Source organism: Macrobrachium rosenbergii, chromosome 54 (genome assembly GCF_040412425.1).
Source record: "Macrobrachium rosenbergii isolate ZJJX-2024 chromosome 54, ASM4041242v1, whole genome shotgun sequence".
NCBI classification, from domain to species: Eukaryota; Metazoa; Arthropoda; class Malacostraca; order Decapoda; family Palaemonidae; genus Macrobrachium; species Macrobrachium rosenbergii.
Genome location: NC_089794.1, coordinates 14,210,103 through 14,233,032, shown reverse-complemented (window position 1 = coordinate 14,233,032; position 22,930 = coordinate 14,210,103). Strand labels below are relative to the sequence as shown.

Sequence of the window (22,930 nt, the reverse complement as noted above, 5' to 3'; positions counted from 1 at the left end):
TTAATGACTCAGCTTTCTGATTACTCAGAACTTTCTTACTTTTAGACTGAAACCCAAGATATTTTTAGATTGTGTGTGTGTCTGTCTTTGAATGCTTCTAATGACTCAAGCTTTCTTATTTATAGACTAGGTTTTAGTTGCCAAGATATTTTAGGTTGTGTGTGTGTCTGTCTTTGAATGACTCAAGCTTTTTGACTCAAGCTTTCTTGACTCAAGCTTTCTAATGACTCAAGCTTTCTAATGACTCAAGCTTTCTTATTTTACAGACTACCTTTTAGTTGAAACCAAGATATTTTCTAATGGCTCAAGCTTTCAATGACTCAAGCTTTCTAATGACTCAAGCTTTCTAATGACTCAAGCTTTCCTAATGACTCAAGCTTTCTTATTTTATAGGACTAAGTTCAATCATATTTTTAGTTGTGTGTGTCTGTTCTTTCTAAGCTTAATGACTCAAGCTTTCTTATTTTTTATAGACTAGGTTTTAGTTGAAAACCAAGATATTTTTTAGTTGCTGTGTCTTTTCTGAATTACTAAGCTTTCTTATTTTACATAGACTAGGTTTTAGTTTAATTTTTTTCTTACTCAAGCTTTCTTATTTTATAGACTAGGTTTTAGTTGAAAACCAAGATATTTTTTATTTTCTAATGACTCAAACTTTCTAATTACTCAAGCTTTCTTATTTTATAGACTAGGTTTTAGTTGAAACCCAAGATATTTTTTAGGTTGTGTTGTGTGTCTGTCTTTGAATGACTCAAGCTTTCTAATGACTCAAGCTTTCTTATTTTACAGACTAGGTTTTTGAAAACCAAGATATTTTTCTAATGACTCAAACTTTCTAATGACTCAAGCTTTCTAATACTTTTTAGGTTGTGTGACTCTGCTTTCTAATGACTCAAGCTTTCTAATTACTCAAGCTTTTTATTTTATAGACTAGGTTTCTTATTTTATAGACTAGGTTTTAGTTGAAAACCAAGATATTTTTTATGTTGTGTGTGTTTCGTGAAAACCAAGATATTTTTCTAATGACTCAAGCTTTTCTAGTACTCAAGCTTTCTTATTTTATAGACTAGGTTTTAGTTGAAACCCAAGATATTTTTTTTTTCTATGTGTCTCAATGACCTTCTTAATGACTCAAGCTTTCTTATTTTACAGACTAGGTTTTTAGTTGAAAACCAAGATATTTTTTCTTTAATGACTCAGCTTTCTAATGACTCAAGGTTTTCTAATTACTCAAGCTTTCTTATTTTATAGACTAGGTTTTAGTTGAAAACCAAGATATTTTTTCTAATGACTCAAGCTTTCTAATGACTCTAACTTTTCTTATTTTAGATAGGTTTAATTGAAATCAAGATTTTTAGTTGAAACCAAGATGTTTTTTCTAATGACTCAGCTTTCTTATTTTATAGACTAGGTTTTTAATTGAAAACCAAGATTTTTAAGGTTGTGTGTGTGTCTTTAATGACTCAAGCTTTCTAATTACTCAAAGCTTTATTTTATAGACTAGTTAAACCCAAGTTTTTGTTGAAAACTTTCTTAAGATAGGTTTTTTTTAGGTTGTGTGTGTGTCTGTCTTTGAATGACTCAAGCTTTTCTAATAATGACTCAAGCTTTTATTTTATAGACTAGGTTTTGGTTGAAAACCAAGATATTTTTAGGTTGTAATGACTCAATGGATTACTCAAGCTTTTCTTATTTTTATAGACTAGGTTTTAGTTGAAAAAGATATTTTTTTAGGTTGTGTGTGTGTCTGTCTTTGAATGACTCAAGCTTTCTAATTACTCAAGCTTTCTTATTTTATAGACTAGGTTTTGTTGAAACCCAAGATATTTTTTAGGTTGTGTGTGTGTCTTTGAATGACTGTGCTTTCTAATGACTCAAGCTTTCTTATTTTATGACCAAGATATTTTTAGGTTGTGTGTGTGTCTGTCTTTCTAATGACTCAAGCTCTAATTACTCAAGCTTTTTCTTATTTTATAGACTAGGTTTTAGTTGAAAACCCAAGATATTTTAGGTTGTGTTTCTGTCTTTGAATGACTCAAGCTTTCTAATGACTCAAAGCTTTCTAATAATGACTAATGACTCAAGCTTTCTTAGCTTTCTTATTTTACAGACTACGTTTTAAGAACCAGATATTTTTCAATGACTCAAGCTTTCCTGTCCAAGCTTTTAATGACTCAAGCTTTCTAATTACTTTCTAATTACTTTCTTATTTTATAGACTAGGTTTTAGTTGAAAACCAAGATATTTTTCTAATGACTCAAGCTTTCTAATTACTTTTCTTATTTTATAGACTTGGTTTTAGTTGAAACCAAGATATTTTTCAAATGACTCAAGCTTTATTTTATAGACTAGGTTTTAGTTGAAAACCAAGATATTTTTCTAATGACTCAAGCTTTTCTAATTACTCAAGCTTTCTTATTTTATAGACTAGGTTTTAGTTGAAAACCGAAGATATTTTTAGGTTGTGTGTCTGTCTTTGAATGACTCAAGCTTTCTAATGACTCAAGCTTTCTTATTTTATAGACTAGGTTTTTAGTTGAAAACCAAGATATTTTTCTAATGACTCAAGACTTTTTCTCAAACTTTCTAATGACTCAAGCTTTCAATTACTTCTGCTTTCTTATTTTATAGACTAGGTTTTAGTTGAAACAAGATATTTTTTGTGTGCTCTGTCTTCTAATTACTCAAGCTTTCTTATTTTATAGACTAGATATTTTTAGGTTAGTGTGTGTCTGTGAAAACCAAGATCATTTTTTCTAATGACTCAAGCTTTCTTATTTTATAGACTAGGCTTTAGTTGAAAACCAAGATATTTTTCTAATGACTCAAGCTTTCTAATTACTCAAGCTTTATTTTATAGACTAGGTTTTAGTTGAAAACGAAGATATTTTTTAGGTTGTGTGTCTTGTCTGTCTTTTGAATGACTTTCTTATTTTATAGACTAGGTTTTAATTGAAACCAAAGATTTTTTTAGGTTGTGTGTGTGTGTTTGAATGACTCAAGCTTTTCTAATGACTCAAGCTTTCTTATTTTATAGACTAGGTTTTATAGACTAGGTTTTAGAAACTTTCTTATTTTTGAAAACCAAGATATTTTTAGGTTGTGTGTGTGTCTTTCTAATGACTCAAGCTTTCTTATTTTATTGACTAAGTTGAAACCCAAGATATTTTTAGGTTGTGTGTTTTGTCAAGTCTTTTTGAATGACTCAAGCTTTCTAATTACTCAGATTTTCTTATTTTATAGACTAGGTTTTAGTTGAAAAACCAAGATATTTTTAGGTTGTGTGTGTCTTTGAATGACTCAAGCTTTCTAATTTTATAGCTTTAATGAGACTACGTTTTAGTTGAAAACCAAGATATTTTTTTTTGTGTGTTGGGTCTTTGAATGACTCAAACTTTCAAGCTTTCTTATTTTATAGACTAGGTTTTTAGTTGAAAACCAAGATATTTTTAGGTTGTGTGTGTCTGTCTTTGAATGACTCAAGCTTTCTAATTACTCAAGCTTTCTTATTTTATAGACTAGGTTTAGTTGAAACCAAGATATTTTTAGGTTGTGTGTGTTTGTCTTTTAATGACTCAAGCTTTCTAATTACTCAAGCTTTCTTATTTTATAGACTAGGTTTTAGTTGAAAACCAAGATATTTTTTAATGGTTGTGTGTGTGTGTCTGTCTTTGAATGACTCAAGCTTTCTAATTACTCAAGCTTTCTTATTTTATAGACTAGGTTTTAGTTGAAACCAAGATATTTTTTCTAATGATATTTTTTTAGGTTGTTTTGTGACTGTTTCTTTGAATGACTCAAGATATTTTTTTCTAATGACTCAAGCTTTTTCTATAGACTAGGGTTTTTTATAGACTCTAATGGTTTTAGCTTTTTATAGACTAGGTTTTAGTTGAAAACCAAGATATTTTTTTTGTGTGTCTGTCTTTTGAATGACTCAAGCTTTCTAATTACTCAAGCTTTCTTATTTTATAGACTAGGTTTTAGTTGAAACCCAAGATATTTTTTAGGTTGTGTGTGTCTGTCTTTGAATGACTCAAGCTTTCTAATTACTCAAGCTTTCTTATTTTATAGACTAGGTTTTAGTTGAAACCCAAGATATTTTTTAGGTTGTGTGTGTGTCTGTCTTTGAATGACTCAAGCTTTCTAATTACTCAAGCTTTCTTATTTTATAGACTAGGTTTTTGAAAACCAAGATATTTTAGGTTGTGTGTGTGTCTGTCTTTGAATGACTCAAGCTTTCTAATTACTCAAGCTTTCTTATTTTATAGACTAGGTTTTAGTTGAAACCCAAGATATTTTTAGGTTGTGTGTGTGTGTTTTGAATTCAAGCTTTTAAATAATGACTCAAGCTTTCTAATTACTCAAGCTTTCTTATTTTATAGACTAGGTTTTAGTTGAAAACCAAGATATTTTTTAGGTTGTGTGTGTGTCTGTCTTTGAATGACTCAAGCTTTCTAATGACTCAAGCTTTCTTAATGACTCAAGCTTTTCTAATGACTCAAGCTTTCTAATGACTCAAGCTTTTTATTTTATAGACTAGGTTTTAGTTGAAAACCAAGATATTTTTCTAATGACTAGCTTTCTAATTTTTCTAATGACTCAAGCTTTTAATAGACTGAAAACCAAGATATTTTTCTAATGACTCAAGCTTTCTTATTTTATAGACTAGGTTTTAGTTGAAAACCAAGATTTTTAGGTTGTGTGTTTTCTAATGACTCAAGCTTTCTAATTACTCAAGCTTTCTTATTTTATAGACTAGGTTTTAGTTGAAAACCAAGATATTTTTTCTAATGACTAATTTCAAGCTTTCTTATTTTATAGACTGTGTTTTAGTTGAAAACCAAGATTTTTTTGACTCTTTTAATGACTCAATTACTCAAGCTTTCTTATTTTATAGACTAGGTTTTTTAGTTGAAAACGAAGATATTTTTAGGTTGTGTGTGTCTGTCTTTGAATGACTCAAGCTTTCTAATTACTCAAGCTTTCTTATTTTATAGACTAGGTTTTTAGTTGAAAACCAAGATATTTTTTTCTTTGAATGACTCAAGCTTTCTAATTACTCAAGCTTTCTTTTTTATGACTAGGTTTTTAGTTGAAAACCAAGATAAGGTTGTGTGTGTGTCTGTCTTTCTAATGACTCAAGCTTTCTAATGACTCAAGCTTTCTTATTTTATAGACTAGGTTTTAGTTGAAAACCAAGATATTTTTCTTTGAATGACTCAAGCTTTCTAATGACTCAAGCTTTCTAATGACTCAATACTTTCTAATGGTTTTAGTTGAAACCAAGATATTTTTTCTAATGACTGTGCTTTCTTTTTTATAGACTAGGTTTTAGTTTTGAAAACCAAGATATTTTTAATGACTGTGTGCTTTCTAATTACTCAAGCTTTCTTATTTTATAGACTAGGTTTTAGTTGAAAACCAAGATATTTTCTAATGACTCAAGCTAGGTTCTGTCTTTGACTCAAGCTTTCTAATTACTCAAGCTTTCTTATTTTATAGACTAGGTTTTAGTTGAAAACCAAGATTTATTTTAGGTTGTGTGTGTCTGTCTTTGAATGACTCAAGCTTTCTAATTACTCAAGCTTTCTTATTTTATAGACTAGGTTTTAGTTGAAAACCAAGGTTTCTAATGACTAGGTTTTATTTATTGAAATTTTAGATTTTTTTTGTTGTGTGTCTGTCTTTGAATGACTCAAGCTTTCTTGACTCAAACTTTCTTATTTTATAGACTAGGTTTTAGTTGTCCAAGATTTTTTTTTAGGTTTGTGTGTGTGTCTTTGAATGACTCAAGCTTTCTAATGACTCAAGCTTTCTTATTTTATGACTAAGTTTTAGTTGAAACCCAAGATATTTTTTAGGTTGTGTGTGAAAACCAAGATATTTCTTCCTAATGACTCAAGCTTTCTAATGACTCAAGCTTTCTTATTTTATAGACTAGGTTTTTTTTCTAATGACTCAAGCTTTCTAATACTCTTTTTCTACGTTTTGACTCAAGTTTCTAATTCAAGCTTTATGACTCAAGCTTTCTAAAACTCAAGATTTTTTCTAATGACTCAAGCTTTCTAATTACTCAAGCTTTCTTATTTTATAGACTTGGTTTTAGTTGAAAACCAAGATATTTTTTCTAATGACTCAAGCTTTCTTATTTTATGACTCAAGATATTTTTCTAATGACTCAAGCTAATTTCTTTATTTTATAGACTAGGTTTTAGTTGAAAACCAAGATATTTTTCTAATGACTCAAGCTTTCTAATTACTCAAGCTTTCTTATTTTATAGACTAGGTTTTTTGAAAACCAAGATATTTTTTTGACTCAAAAACTCAAGCTTTCTTATTTTATCTAATGAAACTCAAGATATTTTTCTAATGACTCAATAATACTCAAGCTTTCTTATTTTATAGACTAGGTTTTAGTTGAAAACCAAGATGTTTTTTGAATGACTCAATGACTCAAGCTTTCTAATTACTCAAGCTTTCTTATTTTATAGACTAGGTTTTAGTTGAAAACCAAGATATTTTTTAGGTTGTGTGTAGTCTAGGTCTTTGAATGACTCAAGCTTTCTAATTACTCAAGCTTTCTTTTATTTTATAGACTAGGTTTTAGTTGAAAACCAAGATATTTTTAGGTTTTTGTGTCTGTCTTTGAATGACTCAAGCTTTCTCAAGCTTTCTTATTTTATGACTAGGTTTTAGTTGAAACCTAAGATATTTTTAGGTTGTGTGTGTGTCTGTCTTTAATGACTCAAGCTTTCTAATGACTCAAGCTTTCTTAATGACTCAGTTGAAACCCAAGATATTTTTTTAGGTTGTGTGTGTACTTTTTAATGACTCAAGCTTTCTAATTACTCAAGCTTTCTTATTTTATAGACTAGGTTTTAGTTGAAAACCAAGATATTTTTAGGTTTGTAATGACTCTTTGTAATGACTCAAGCTTTCTAATGACTCAAGCTTTCTAATGACTCAAGATTTTTTTAATGACTCAAGCTTTCTAATGACTCAAGCTTTCTTATTTTATGACTACGTTTTAGTTGAAAACCAAGATATTTTTTCTAATGACTCAAGCTTTCTAATTACTCAAGCTTTCTTTTTTATAGACTAGCTTTTAGTTGAAACTAAGATATTTTTTCTAATGACTCAAGCTTTCTTATTTTATAGACTAGGTTTTAGTTGAAAACCAAGATATTTTTTCTAATGACTCAAGCTTTCTAATTACTCAAGCTTTCTTATTTTATAGACTAGGTTTTAGTTGAAAACCAAGATATTTTTTAATTGTGTGTGTCTTTTTAATGACTAGGTTTCTAATGACTCAAGATCTTTATTTTACAGACTAGGTTGAAAAGCTTTCAAGATATTTTTCTAATGACTCAAGCTTTCTAATTTACTCAAGCTTTCTTATTTTATAGACTAGGTTTTAGTTGAAAACCAAGATTTTTAGCTTTCTTATTTTTGTGTGTGTTTTCTTTAACTCAACTTTCTAATGACTCAAGCTTTCTAGTTTTTCTAAGGTTTGACTCAAGATATTTTTTCTAACTCAAGCTTTCTTATTTTATAGACTAGGTTTTAGTTGAAAACCAAGATATTTTTTAGGTTGTTTTTCTGTCTTTGAATGACTCAAGCTTTCTAATTACTCAAGCTTTCTTTTTATAGACTAGGGTTTTAGTTGAAAACCAAGATTTTTTAGGTTGTGTGTGTGTCTGTCTTTGAATGACTCAAGCTTTCTAATTACTCAAGCTTTTTTAGACTAGGTTTTAGTTGAAACCCAAGATTTTTTTAGGTTGTGTGTGTCTGTCTTGACTGAATGACTCAAGCTTTCTAATTACTCAAGCTTTCTTATTTTATAGACTAGGTTTTAGTTGAAAACCAAGATATTTTTTTTTAGTCTAGGTTTTAATGACTCTCTTTCTAATGACTCAAGCTTTCTTAATGACTCAAGCTTTCTAATGACTCAAGCTTTCTAATGACTCAAATGACTTTCTTATTTTATAGACTACGTTTTAGTTGAAAACCAAGATATTTTTCTGTTTTTCTTTAATGACTCAAGCTTTCTAATGACTCAAGCTTTCTAGATGACTCAAGCTTTCTAATGACTCAAGCTTTCTAATGACTCAAGCTTTCTTATTTTATAAGACTAGGTTTTTAGTTGACAAGCTTTCAAGATATTTTATAGACTAATGACTCAAGCTTTCTAATTACTCAAGCTTTCTTATTTTATAGACTAGGGTTTTAGTTGAAAACCAAGATATTTTTTCTAATGACTTTCTTATTTTATAGAAGTTGAAAACCAAGATATTTTTCTCTAATGACTCAAGCTTTCTAATTACTCAAGCTTTCTTATTTTATAGACTAGGTTTTAGTTGAATTTATTATTTTATATGACTAGGTTTTAGTTGAAAACCAAGATTTTTTAGGTTGTGTGTGTGTTTCTTTAATGACTCAAGCTTTCTAATGACTCAAGCTTTCTAATTTTATAGACTCAAGGTTTTAGTTGAACTCAAGATATTTTTAGACTAGGTTTTAGTATGTCTTTGAATGAAAACCAAGATATTTTTTCTAATGACTCAAGCTTTCTAATGACTCTAACTTTATTTTATATAGACTAGGTTTTAATTGAAATCCAAGATTTTTTTAGGTTGTGTGTGTGTCTGTCTTTGAATGACTCAAGCTTTCTAATTACTCAAGCTTTCTTATTTTATATAGACTAGGTTTTAATTGAAATCCAAGATATTTTTAGGTTGTGAAACTCCAAGATTTTTTTTTAGATATTTTTTGTGTGTGTGTGTCTTTGAATGACTCAAGCTCTAATGACTCAAGCTTTCTTATTTTATAGGTTTTAGACTAGGTTTTTAAAACCAAGATATTTTTTTAGGTTGTGTGTGTGTGTCTTTGAATGACTCAAGCTAATTACTCAAGCTTTCTTATTTTATAGACTAGGTTTTAGTTGAAAACCAAGATATTTTTTTTATGGTTGTGTGTCTGTCTTTGAATGACTCAAACTTTTCTAATTACTCAAGCTTTCTTATTTTATACAAGATATTTTTAGTCTTTGAATGTAGACTTGAAAACCAGATATTTTCTAATGACTCAAGCTTTCTTATTTTATAGACTAGGTTTTGTTGAAAACCAAGATTTTTTTAGGTTGTGTGTGTGTATGTCTTTGAATGACTCAAGCTTTCTAATTTTTTATTTTATAGTTGACAAGATTTTTTCCAGGTTGTGTTTTAGGTCTTTGTGAAAACCAAGATATTTTCAAGCTTTTAATGCTTTCTAATGACTGTGTCTGTCTTTGTAATGACTCTAATGACTCAAGCTTTCTAATGACTAATTGACTCAAGCTTAATGACTCAAGCTTTTTTTGTAGCTTTCTAATGGTCGCTTTCTAATTCAAGCTTTCTAATGACTCAAGCTTTCTAATGATTTTTTGCTTTCTTATTTTTAGACTAGGGTTTGTGAAAACCAAGGTAGTCTTTGAATGACTCAAGCTTTCTAATTTTATACCCGTAGAGTCTAGGCTTTAGTTGAATTTCAAAATTTTTTTAGGTTGTGGGTGTGTAGGTAATTGAATGACTCAAGCTTTCTAATTCTATTGTCTAGGCTCTAGTTGAAAGATTTGTAAGTGTGTGTGTGTAGGTAATGACTCAAGCTTTAGTCTAAACTTATTATTCAAACCAAGGTCTTTTTGAAAGGGTTCTTAGCTAAGAGTCTAAAGAGTTTTTATTGGTTTTGTGTGTAGTGTGGTCTTAGAACCCTTTAATAATAGAAAAAGGTTGAGTCATCTCTTGTAGGTCAGTTTTGCGGTAATTTTGGTATTTTCTCTTGCTTGTGAACTTCATTAAAACACGAGTGAATTTCAAATATTTATTTACTATTCGAAAACATTAGTTCCATTTAGTCAAAACAACGAAGTAAACTGCAACGGAAGAAAGTAACTATGGTAAAAGCGTGCTAATTTAAAATCATTCTTCAGCAGATGTTGGTGCTTCACTTTCGTCTGAAGAATGTATCATCCCAGGAGTGGACCAAGAACTCAGCAGCTGTACATGTTAAAGCATCCATCTGAAGTGTCTCTCCTCCCACCAATGAAGAGCAAGGAGTGGACCAAGAACTCAGCAGCTGTTGCATCAATTTGAGGAACTCTGCTGGGCAGTGAAGGACAAGAAGCAGACATGTGGTTTGCTTCTGCAGCTATTGGTGTCTAAGATATCACCCCGTCAATGAAGAGCAAGGAGTGGACGAAGAATTCAACAGCTGTTACATCAATTTAAGGAATTTTCCCAACAGTGAAGGGCAGTCTCAACGACTTCTTAGGCAGCTGCTTTTGCTTCACATCTTAAGTACTGTCACTCATAATAGGAAAATTCTGCTGAGCCTGTTGGTGCTAAACTTTTGATCTTCATCTGAAGATTTTATCTTCAGTAGCTGCGTGCGGTTCACTTCTATTTGGGAAAAGTGAAGGACAAGGTGACTTTCAATTCTTCACATCCATTGTCACCCAACCGATGAAGATAACAGCTGCAGCAATTTGGGGAAGAGGAAGGACAAGGTGACTTTTTCTTCACATCCAAATCTTCCATGTAGTGTAGAGATTGATTTTGAAACAGGACCAATCAGCAAATCTTCCATGTAGTGAATTTTCTTTACTGGTCCTGTTTCAGCCTCAGTCAATTTTCTTTAGCAAGTTGCAGACAAGGTCAATGAATTACCTTTAGCAAGCAGTTTCAGTCAAGGTAAAAATTTATTAGCAATGCAGTTTCAGGTCTTCTGAGAAATTTCTTCCCATCTGTCGGATCCTCTGAGGAATGATGTCGCAGAGGGAAAGTCTTTGCAAATGCTGATGTTACGTCCGTATAGGAGAAATTTGCTGAAGAATTTACCACATCTGGACCGGGGCCAGTGTGTTTGGTAAAGCGCAAGGTAACCAACTGGTAGTGCTTCACTTTTCTTCTGAATATATTTTATCCAAGCAATGAAGAGCAAAACATATCTATCTTTCAAGCAGTAGATACGGCACCTGTATGCAATGTTTTTAAATTCCAACCATATCACGAGAATTCACCCTGAAGTGTTTATTTTTTCACCTCTCGTGTGAGTGTCTATGTCTGTCCACCCAGTCTGAAAGAAAGAAAATGATAATGAAGCATTATGTAGTTTAGAATAAACCTTTCTATTTTAGGTTTCGTTTTTTCATAATCATTTCAGTTACGCAACAAATCTTATAAAAACAAATGAGAAAAATACCTCTTACGATGTTTATCCTTTATCTGGAAGATTTATCTCCCCCCACGGTTTAGCTGCACCTGTAGCCCACTTCAGTCCTGTGTACATCAAAGCTGCTCTTCACGCAGTTAATACTTCCCTCTTAGCTTTCGTGTAGCTTAACTCCACACAAGCTTCTGTCCAACAGTTTATTTCTGTCCTTAATAAAATGCAGGTTACGTAATATGAATTTGCTAGTATCTCCTCCTGCAACTGCAAAAAAAAAAAAAAAACTTAAAAATAAAAATTTTTTTAATTGTAACCAAAAATTTCTTGAATGGCCATATAATTCTAACCAAATATTTCTTGGAATAATTGCCAATAAAAAAAAATTTATTTCTTGAAGGACCATAAGGACCATATAATTCCAACTAATATCCTTTGGAATAATTGCAAATAAAAAAAAGCCTAGCCAATTAAGATCGAGTACATGCAGTTATAAAACTGCAATAAGCTAAAATTTTACTTGCCAGCGTTAAAACACTGCTTTATGAAGCCTTTTATTAACCGATTTACTTTTCCTGTTGTAAAAGAACTTTAATCTCCGCGTTTGGACTCGAACCGCAGCTCATGTTCTCAAACTAAGCTAATAATGATCTAGCATAGTGAAATGGCAAAGTTAACTATCAGTAAAGCGCTCAATTCAAGTTTGTACAGCATAACACTTCTAGACTATCCTACACTCCGTTCTGGCTTGCGATTCAAATTAGACTATCCTACACTCAGTTTTGGCTTAAGATTCAAAATATGAAAGCAACAAACAATGTAAGGGAAATTTCAGTAGAGTACTGAATACCAGTAAATCATTTTACAAACCTGCAATTCGTAGCCTATATCCAAATGCTTCCTATTATCTGAAGACATGTGACATTTTTCGGGGATGCTCTCATTTAAGGAAGAATGTTGATGCAAAATGAAGACTCAATAACTTCTTTTCAAGTCCTGAGTAGCTGCACACCTGAAAGAAGGAAGAACAGTTTACAACGTTTGAGAACTCAAGCGAAAAAATGTAACATTTAACTTATTACAGGTTATGAAACTACTGTATGGTTAGTTACAGTTTGTGAAATACTGTATGCTTTCCTTAGGATTCTTAGTTTTTAAGTAAAAAAATTCATTTGGAATGTGCAGTTGTACATTAATGATAGAACGAAACCTTTTTTCCAAGTGGCACTTTCCATTTTACACCTGACAAAAAACCAATGAAATACCTATTAAAGGTAAAGCCCTGTCCACACTATCGAGCATGCTCGACGGACAAACAGTGATACCAGATCCCGTTCCAATACATCAATAAGGAGGGCGAGTGGCAGGCACGAAGGTGACGTCAGAAGCGAGGAAACTTCGGGCAAACGAGCGGGCAACTGGCTGTGAGTGAGCTTAAAGGAAACACCAGAAACTGTTTCGACTGGTAAAGGTCTTTGCCCGGTGAAGAAGTAGATATTGTGGGCTAAACTACATCTGGTAGCACTGTTTTTGCCAGATCCTGCCTGTGGTTTCCGCTTCTGACGTCATCAACCTCATTCTCATTACCTATTTTGATCTGGTAGCACTGTTTGCCCGTCGAGCATGCTCGATAGTGTGGACAGGGCTTAAAGAATCAGTCACTTACTTGAAGCTCAGATTTCTTTGCAACGGCAGTTCTACACAGCATAAAAAGAACCAATTGAGGAAACGTGAACTTTTGGCAAAACCACAATCTCCTCACTCATCATCAGTTACACTCATGGCTCTTGTCTAAGAAACTCAACAGACAAAGCATAGATGATTTTGTAATGTGCCTCTTGGTTTGCAACACTTAAGACCGCCACTAACGTCGTTATGTCTGAGCAGTTATGCCTGCACAGTCGGCCTGTGCAAGCAAAACTGAACGTAAATGTGAACCACCTGCAGAGTTTTTCTTAACTGCACAGGCAGCCAGAGCAAAAGGCTCATCTCAATCGACAAGCCTCCGGCCAAACCGCCTGCGCATGTGCGCTTCGTTAATGTGGGGAGACAGCTTCTTTGGCTCTGTTCCCTTCCCGTCCCCAGACGGAAAATAGTACGTTACTAGTCAGAAGCAGAGTGTTGAGTTTTATGAAATTTAAAAGTATCGGACTTCGTTTTTTAATAATTAATACGGATGTCAGAATAATATATATTTATAATTTTGCGATTTTTCCACTGGGAAAATAGTGTATAATGTAGGCTGAAAGTGGCAGCATCTTTTCTGAACGTCTTGTAGATTTCGTTGAACGAGACTTCGCTTGGGCAAGTAAAATTCAAAAGCTATCGTACGAGATTAAGCCTATGTATGTTTTTTAGTGGTTATAAACCATATATGAAAGTTTTTAAGTGAAGAAATATTCATTATGGCGAAATAATGTAAAACAAGAATAGGCCTATAATGCGTCTATTCATTATGCATCATTTAGGTACAGTGATTCACTTTTAAAATAACAAAATAATATCTTTGATAAAAAAGAAAACAATATCAGACTATGTAAATTTATTCATTGTTCACATGCCATGTAAGCCAGTTTTGAAATGAAAATAGACTAATCAACACACAAATGAAACAAAGGAACCGCAGTAAACTAAGGATCTTCACTTGATGTAACACATCATAAAGTTAATTCTTAAAATGAAAACAAACAGCATTAATCACTTTATAAAACAACACTAGGCCTCAATATGTCAACTTTGAAATGAAAAACAATTACTAATTTAATCAACACAACTCTTCAATTAACATCGTGAAAGTCCTAAGGGGCAAAAATAAACTCTTAATAAATTCACATAGGAGAATTGAGTTTGTTTTTTCAACCACTCTTTCACTGCATGTCTTACTTGAAGTTTATGAATTTTGTTTATGCTATCAGCAAGCCAATTACAGCCAGAGCACCGTCTATTGACGCTGTGGCTTCTACGGAGGACTTGGACTTTGGAAAAAGGGTGAATCGTTAGTAGTGAAGGTTTGCCTGCACAGGCCGACTGCAGGCATAACTGCGCAGGTTTAACTGAACGGCATACGTGGAGCCGATTGGCCACCAAAATTATAGTACCACTTGAGATATTTGGTATATCTCTCCCAGAATATATGCAGGCATATCTCTCCAAGAATATATGCAGGCATATCTCTCCCAGAATATATGCAGGCATCTCTCTCCCAGAATATATGCAGGCATATCCCTCCCAGAATATATGCAGAACATCGTTTCAACATTCTTTAAGGCTAATAACATGGTTATTGTGCCCTTGCAGCGTACCAAGTGTTATTACTTGCAAAGGAAAAAGACCAAAAGTTTCCCTTATCCTCAATTCTGAATGCAACAGATGGAATGAAACCGATGTATACATGAAAACTGCACAATAAACGCTCCGCAAAACTTGTACCAAAATACCGCTTTTCAGATAAAGTGCATTTGATGAAAGTTAAACCCTATGGCACAGGAGATGACAAATCCCAGGGGGTAAGAGACTTGAAACCTTCAAGAAACCGGCCCTGTAGGCATTACTAAGGTTCTTTGCAGAGTGCCTTCGGCCCCTAGCTGCAACCCCTTTCGTTCCTTTTACTGTACCTCCTTTCATATTCGCTTTCTTCCATCTTACTTACCAGCCTCTCCCAGCAATTGATTCATAGGGCAACCGCGAGGCTTTCCTCCTGTTACACCTTTCACACCTTTTACTGTAACTTTCCGTTTCAGGGCTGAATGACCTCATAGGTCCCAGTGCTTAGCCTTTGGCCTAAATTCTATATTCAATTCAAGACGCTGGCAAGAGACCATTAAAAAAATTGTCTTTTTGTGGCTAGGATACAAACCCTAGGATCAACACAACAATGAAGCAACAAACCCCCAGTCTGTAACTGTATGGTAGAAGTTACTAACCTCATTTTCCACTTGGAACAGTTCTGTCACTGATGATCGGTGGTATTCTTTACAAGTCAAACAATTACTTATAGATGAGTGCTAACACGACTTCATTATTATTATTATTATTATTATTATTATTATTATTATTATTATTATTATTATTATTATTATTATTATTATTATTCAGAAGATGAAACTTACTCAAATGGAACAAGCCCACAGGGGTCATTGACTTGAAATACAATCTTCCAAAGAATATGGTGTTCATTAGGAGGTAAGAGGTGGTGAAGGGAAATACATAAAGAGGAGATCCCACGTATTAAAAAAAAAAAATCAATAAATTAATAGATAAAATATTAAACTGCAAGGAGAATAATATTAGGGTAGTAATGCATGGCATCTTCTGAAGTTCTGACAGCACGACATCATCTGGGAGGCTGTTACACAGTCCAACGGTGTGAGGAATAAACGACCTCTGGAACTGAGAAGTTCGACAGCGAGGCACATTTGTTGTAAACTGGTGCTGCTGTTCAGCGAAACTGGTTGCTCTCGGCAGATAAAAGGGATCAGGGATCAATTGTGAATGTGAACGATCTCTGTTGAAATACAACTTATGAAAAAGTGACAGACAAGATACCAAACGTCGATGGTCCAAGTCATAACTGCTCTTATGAGGAAACAGAAACCTACCACCACGAACCACTCTATCTAAAAGAGATAAATCTCTGGCAGAAGCAGACACCTAGAAGCAGACATCCACAGCGGAGAACAGTATGCCAGTAAAGGAAGTACAAATGTCCTAAAACAGGTTGCACTGATTTTATTACTGTTATAAATACATGAGGCCTTACGAACAATAGCTAACTTTCGTGCGGAATTTGCTGAAACTTTCATTAGATGTGAGTCCGAAGTTGCACCTAGAATAGTTAAAGCTTCAGACTCAATCAGCAAAGTTCGAACCACCAGGGGAAATTTGTACGGGATCTGCTAATCATTAGTGTTTTAATTCTATTGGAGTTCAGCCTCATACTCCACTGTTTACACCATTCACTGATCTGGTTCACGTCCCGATTAAGGCTGAGGGCAACTTCATTTCTCATAAGTGGAGACTTTACTACACCCACAAGTGTTGCATCATCAGCATACTGAACAACTTGTTTTTCAGGCCAACAACCATATCACCTGTATACACTAAAAATAAGAGTGGACCAAGAACACTGCCCTGTGGAACTCCAGACACAATATGTCTTGATTCACTCAAGATCCCATCCACAGCAACTCGCTGTTGCCTACCTGTAAGGAAATCTTGAAGTAATCCTAAAACATATCCAACCACTCCAAGATTCTGAAGTTTATACAAGTGCCTTGTGATTTACTAAATCGAAAGCAGCACTAAAATCTATCTGACTCTGCACTCAAAATCCTTATCAAGGTCCCCTTGCAAATGGTATGTCAAGTCTAAAAGAACATCGCAGGTACCTAACTGCTTCCTGTATGCATATTGACTATCAGATAACAACCCTTTAGATTCCACACACTTAGTGACTTAAAAATAAGTTTTTCAGCAACTTCGGCGAGCACAGGGAGAATAGAGATGGCCTGTAGTTACTGCCACTCTTGGGAACAGGCACTGTATTACTAAGCTTGCTCTCATCCACAAAGATACTACATCGACATAAAATTCTATAAAATCTAGTAACCTTGGGAGACAACACGCTAGAAACTTAAAATAAAAACAAAGGTAAGAAACATCAAGATCTTTGCCCCAGCTCAAGATTATCCAGAATTTTCTTAACATCCCTGGAGTGATATGCAAATTTTGTAAGAACAGGTTCAGAATGACAAGTATCAGGGAGAAGGACATCTTCAGCTGACTGCTTAGCTTCAAACGCTCGATGAAGCAGTTCAGCCTTTTCCCTAGGGCCAGTAACCAATCTGCTATCAACTGTTAGTAGTGGTGGAATGGCAGACGAGTCCGACCCAAAGATAGACAATACCAATTTGGTCCACCACAGATAAGGCTGAGTAATCCCTTCAAGTTTCTTCTTCAAGGAATTATTGTAATTTCTCTCGGCTGTGTGGTAATTTCTATTAACAGCACCGCTAGACTCAACAAAAATGGTGTCATTTTCATTTGAACGATTTGGTCTCCATGCGTTAAATTTGGTCTATCATGGTAGGCTTGTCTACATGTATCATCAAACAATGGCTGGTCATTTGTCCTACATTTGATGACCTTTCTAGGGACACAATAAAATAGCCATCAGCATTTCATTTAACATTTAATTTCAGCAAGTTCAGATGAAGGTTACTGCTCACTTTATTTTCCAGTTTCTGCAGCTCATACTTGAATATAGACTTCTGACAATCTGTTTTTAATACTGTTACAATTCCATTTCAGTCCTGTGAAAGTTAACCGGTTATTTGGAATCTTTAAACTATAAAAGCTTTATTTTCTGAATATATGACTATTTCACAAAGCTCCTCAAACTACTAAATCTTAATTTTCTGAAAAATTTAGATTGCAGGCATGAAATTCTAATCCCCTGCTCTACACTCTGGTTTAAATTGAATTTTACTCTTGTCGAAGTATGAGGTTGCAAAGGGAATCGGCTTCTAGCTCATGAATTATTTGAATTCACCGTATGTATAGAGCTTTACCACTTATAATGTGAATAGCCTAATTGAAATTCCCTAAAATATCAATAAATGAATCACGCTAAGCTACTAAAAATATTAGTCCATGCTTGTCTTCTGGGCTACTAAGTAGGTTAAGGATCAAACCAGATTCGGAGAAACATTTTAAGGAGCAGTGAAGAAGTGACCAATTTTTAACAATATTTTTAACAAGTTGCTCTTTTTTTGTGTGGACATTAAAATTCGAAATTATCCCTTCTGAAGACAACATCTTTTGGCACACTCACCTCTTGTTTAAATTTCAAAGACATAATAACACTTCAAGTGTTCTATGAGAATCAAGAATTTCTACAATATTTGCAGACCTCTTAAGTTAAAATTTCATTCTAAAAAAAATTCTACTTCACGAAAATTAGTCAACATTTACCTTCCACTGATATTTGATCAGTATCATGACCCTCAAAAATTAGGTGAAAGATGAATCGTGTAGGCTTCCATTGAAGCTAGCCCAATCACAGGTACACAACTTGTAACCCCTTTGAAGCAAGGGATCAACCAACCTTCAAAATCATTTGATCAGCACATCAGGAGTACCATTTGCCATCGCGTACTCACAAATGGACCTTAAAAAAGCGAAACAAATCATGACTTAATTCTGCCAAAGTAATAGGTCAACGTCATTATATTCCTCAAACTTATAATTATCCATACCTCAAGCTTTTATAAGTTTTATGATCCTCTACCAGTGCACTCATTTCAAAATATTTAGCAGCATTTGAAGTGGACAGAAGGAAAACTTTATTTACATATAAAAAAATTTACCTTAATAGGAGTTGCAAGTTCAGATGAAGGTTACTGCTCACTGTATTTTCGAATTTCTGCAGCTCATAGTTGAATATAGATTTCTGACAATCTGTTTTTAATACTGTTATGATTCCATTTCATTCCTGTGAAAGTTAACCGGTTATTAGGCATCTTTAAACTACAAAAGCTTTTTTTTCTGAATGTATGACTTTTTCACAAAGCTCCTCAAACCACTAAATCTTAATTTTCTGAAAATTTAGATTGCAGGCATGGAATTCTAATCCCCTGCTCTACACTCTGGTTTAAATTGGATTTTACTCTTGTCGAAGTATGAGGTTGCAAAGGGAATCGGCTTCTAGCTCATGAATTATTTGAATTCACCTTATGTATAGAGCTTTACCACTTATAATGCGACTAACCTAACTGAAATTCCCCAAAATATCAATAAATGAATAACGCTAAGCTACTAAAAATATTAGTTCATGCTTGTCTTCTAGGCTACTAAGTAGGTTAAGGATCAAACCAGATTCAGAGAGACATCGTTTTAAGGAGCAGAGAAGAAGCGAAACTAACATTTCAAGTAGTGACCAATTTAAGAATATTTTTTATAAGTTCTTTTTTTGTGTGAACATTAAAATTCAAAATTATCCCTTCTGAAAACATCTTTTGGCACACTCACCTCTTGTTTAAATTTCAAAGACATAATAAAACGTCAAGTACTCTATGAGAATCAAGAATTTCTACAATATCTGCAGACCTCTTAAGTTAAAATTTCATTCTAAAAAAATTCTACTCTACGAAAATGAGTCAACATTTACCTTCCACTGATATTTGATCAGTATCATGACCCTCAAAAATTAGGTGAAAGATGAATCGTGTAGGCTTCCATTGAAGCTAGCCCAATCACAGGTACACAACTTGTAACTCCTTTGAAGCAAGGGATCAAACAACCTTCAAAATCATTTGATCAGCACATCAGGAGTACCATCTGCCATCGCGTACTCACAAATGAACCTTAAAAGGCGAAACAAATCATGGCTTAATTCTGTCAAAGTAATAGGTCAACGTCATTATATTCCTCAAACCTATAATTATCTATACCTCAAGCTTTTATAGCAGCATTTGAAGTGGACTGAAGGAAAACTTTATTTACAAATAAAAGAATTAACCTTAATAGGAGTTGCACAGAACAATGGCAATTAGTAACACCATTGAATGCATGAACATGTTTATGTCCAACTTGAACAATTTCTCTTCAATTTGCAATTTGACATTACCCAAATTTTGGAACCACAGAATCGATATCTCGTGTCACATAGTGAAATAGATCAGTGTTTTGGATCGTTGAGTATTGTAGCTTATTCATTTCCCCTACTGGTTTTACAATGAATACTTGCAAAACCCTGACCTCTTTCCCAGCAATCACGATTATCTACGTTGCTTTTCATGACTACATAACAAAGAAACCTTAATAATCAGTTAAAAGATTTCAGAAATCCACAATCTGACTTTAACAGGGCTACCACTTACCTGCAGTTAATAGCCAATTTACATCCGACAGAAATGTTCCCTTTCGTGACAGCAGTATTGGTAAACAATTCCTCCTTGAATTATTCTGCATTTACGAAACCTTCCAGCAAAACGGGATTACATTGTAAACAGAACAAGAAATGTAAGAATGCCCCCTCCCCCCCACAAAAAAAAACTAACAAAATAGTTACCAGCTTACAATAACTGAAAACTGCCAAATAGATCTTTCAGTAGAAATGCAGCTCTTTCAGTAAAATATTCAGCTCTTAACTGAATGTAAAAATAGTTCCCCACACTTGAATAAGTTTCAGTATTCAGAATTTAATCCAGCCTCATTTTCCATTTTTTTTAAATAATTCATACAGGTAATATGCTGCATACTCAGCACTTCCTTTTAAAATCACTTTCAAAATTTTAATAAACTTGGATGGATGCTGTTGAAAAATAAAGTATATAACAGTATCTCTCACTTGGGTTTGTAGTCTACAAACCGTCAAGATTTTAGTTCCAAGAATTTAAACATGTTACTGAGCACAGCCCCATTCAGTCTTAATTCCCTAAATGATAACCTACATACCCTTTAAAATATTTAAGCTGTCAACTTAGACCATAATTGGATGGCCAGTTTTCCTTTTGGAATATAAACATTCTTCCAAAAATGACTTTAATTTTACAAATTAAAACCGTTTTAAACATTTTTCATTGCTAGTGGGAAGTGGTTCTACATGCATTCCTCATGGTCCAAATCAAATGACAAATTCCATCACTACTGGCCACAAGAAATTCAGTTAAGTTGGAGCCTACATACAATATTGATAACAGACTGTACAAATAAAATTTTCAATTCAGTTGTGTATAAAACGAAATATTTGTTAAAATTCTTTGTTAGACATGTGGCCCTTCAAAACTAACTTTTAGTCAGGGTTCTTGCTATAAGTGATTACAGATGATAACAGCAAAGAAACTCTGACCATGATAATGTTTTTGAAAAGGAAACAAAGCTAAAAATGAATCACAATGTACACATCGTAAAGTGTAGGCCTATGCAGTATTGTAAGGAATTGCGGCAAGTTCCTCATGTGCCAAATATAGCCATACAATATTTAACCACACAATATTAAAAGTCCTTCTTGAGTAATATTATGTAATAGGGACAGGGTTGATGTTTGTAAGTCCAAACCTTACGCCGAGTAAAATTGAAACCTCTTAAATTACCTAAAACTAATTCGATGTATTTAATTTTAAAGTGCCACCAAAAGAATTTAAAATTAAAAAACCCTCAAGTTTTTAAGTCTAAAAATCGGTCAACAGTAAAGATGTACTCCTCAAAATAAATATGATTAATAGTATTTAATGGAACTGGAACTACAACATTGGCCTGAAAAAATAACTCTGTTCAGTTGACTTACATAACTCCATAGACGGCAGCTGACAGGACTTAAAATTTCAGTAAAGAAATCTGAGTGTGTGAATTTACACCTTTTATACAAAACCCGCTGTCTAAATTTTTAGAAACATGCACATCTGTAAGTAGTCATTTTTCGAAATTGATGAAAGTTATTTCACAGAATTCATATGGAATGTTTACATTATGGTTTATAAAACCATACATATCTGCTTATTTCTCTTTTAAGTGAACAGAAATTTCTGTTTTAAGTGAACAAGAAAATCTCCTCCCTCCCCACATTGTAATATCGACTTGTAAACGGACTATGCTTCAAGTGCAAACTGTAGGAAGCTTGAGTGAAAAGCCTAAGAAATGTGAATCTACAACTGTCCACTCAAGGAACTTAGAAGAGTAAGTCTACCCTAACTAAAACTGCTGGAAATTTAGCTGTTTCGACAGACCCAAATGAAGCATCCGCGCATATGTTAGGTTATGGAAGGTCGGGTAATGATGCATCCTCTACTTCGTTGGTTTTCGTCCTCAAACCCTTACATTGTGGTATCCTACTGGCCCCTGGCTTTTAGACTTTGGTGGTAATAACTAAGCATATAACATGTTAATCAATTGTGAAATTCGTCAGTCAGTCATAAAATCCTTAGAAAATGCTTTCCATTTATGCTTAAGTAAATGTTTAAAAAACTTGGAGTTATTTCTCCACCTTACCATGTTACAATCTCCTCCAGGAGCAAAGCTATGCTAGCATAAGGTCACTTTAATCATTATCTTCATCATATAAATATTTTAACTTTCATTGATAATATCAGCACAGATGAAAAATGGTTTTAGATAATTTCAAGTATTTTTGCAAATTTGATATTTTTACTAGAAATGTTTTGTTAACATTACACCACCCTATGTCTAAAATTAATGGGAGGGCTACAGACTTCACAGGTTTTGGATAGGATAGACCAAAACTAGCACAATAGAGATGTATAATAACCTAAGACAGAGTCTTGCCTGATCAGGGGTTTTACCAAATAGGGTAGGGGGTTGGGTGTGAAGGCAGTGGAACTCTATGTTACTTGGGTTAGAGAAGGCTAGGTTAGTATTCTTGCAGATAAAAACTAACTTTTCTATCTCCTCCACCTCGTCCAGGTAGGTTATGGTACCCTAGCAAATATTCGGGTGAAGTCCCTTAGCAAGGTATGAGGTTAGGTTTGTCTATGCAAGATTTTTCTGGGATAGGGTATACATGTACATAATGTAAACATTTTAATTGTCATGGGTTCTGAACAGATTTCACTTAAATCCTAGAACCTGCAATGTGGATTCTCGATTACTAGGGAAAAACGTCTAAGAAAATAAGCGAGGTTTGTCATTATATTTGTAAATTATAAACGAATTAACATCACAAGGATGTAGTTTTGCATATGTAAGATTTATGGAGCTCAGAGGGCCA

At 33.4% G+C, this 22,930-nt stretch overlaps 2 long non-coding RNA genes across 4 annotated transcripts in view; one reads left to right on the top strand and one right to left on the bottom strand.

Moving 5' to 3' along the window:
- The window catches only part of LOC136834765 (uncharacterized), a 32,245-nt gene extending 21,070 nt beyond the window's left edge, over window positions 1-11,175 (top strand). The window contains exon 4 of one of the 2 annotated variants that reach the window (XR_010851874.1): window positions 9,971-11,175. This is a non-coding gene — a long non-coding RNA (uncharacterized lncRNA). The remainder of the gene's footprint in view (window positions 1-9,970) is intronic. The other variant, XR_010851875.1, reaches the window with a different exon arrangement.
- A 65-nt stretch (window positions 11,176-11,240) lies between these two features.
- The window catches only part of LOC136834766 (uncharacterized), a 13,385-nt gene continuing 1,695 nt past the window's right edge, over window positions 11,241-22,930 (bottom strand). The window contains exons 1-6 of one of the 2 annotated variants that reach the window (XR_010851877.1): window positions 20,085-20,359; window positions 19,373-19,568; window positions 18,573-18,697; window positions 18,178-18,373; window positions 12,076-12,217; window positions 11,242-11,472 (exon numbers count right to left, since the gene is read on the bottom strand). This is a non-coding gene — a long non-coding RNA (uncharacterized lncRNA). Of the gene's footprint in view, window positions 11,473-12,075; window positions 12,218-18,177; window positions 18,374-18,572; window positions 18,698-19,372; window positions 19,569-20,084; window positions 20,360-22,930 lie in introns of those variants that run through there. The other variant, XR_010851876.1, reaches the window with a different exon arrangement.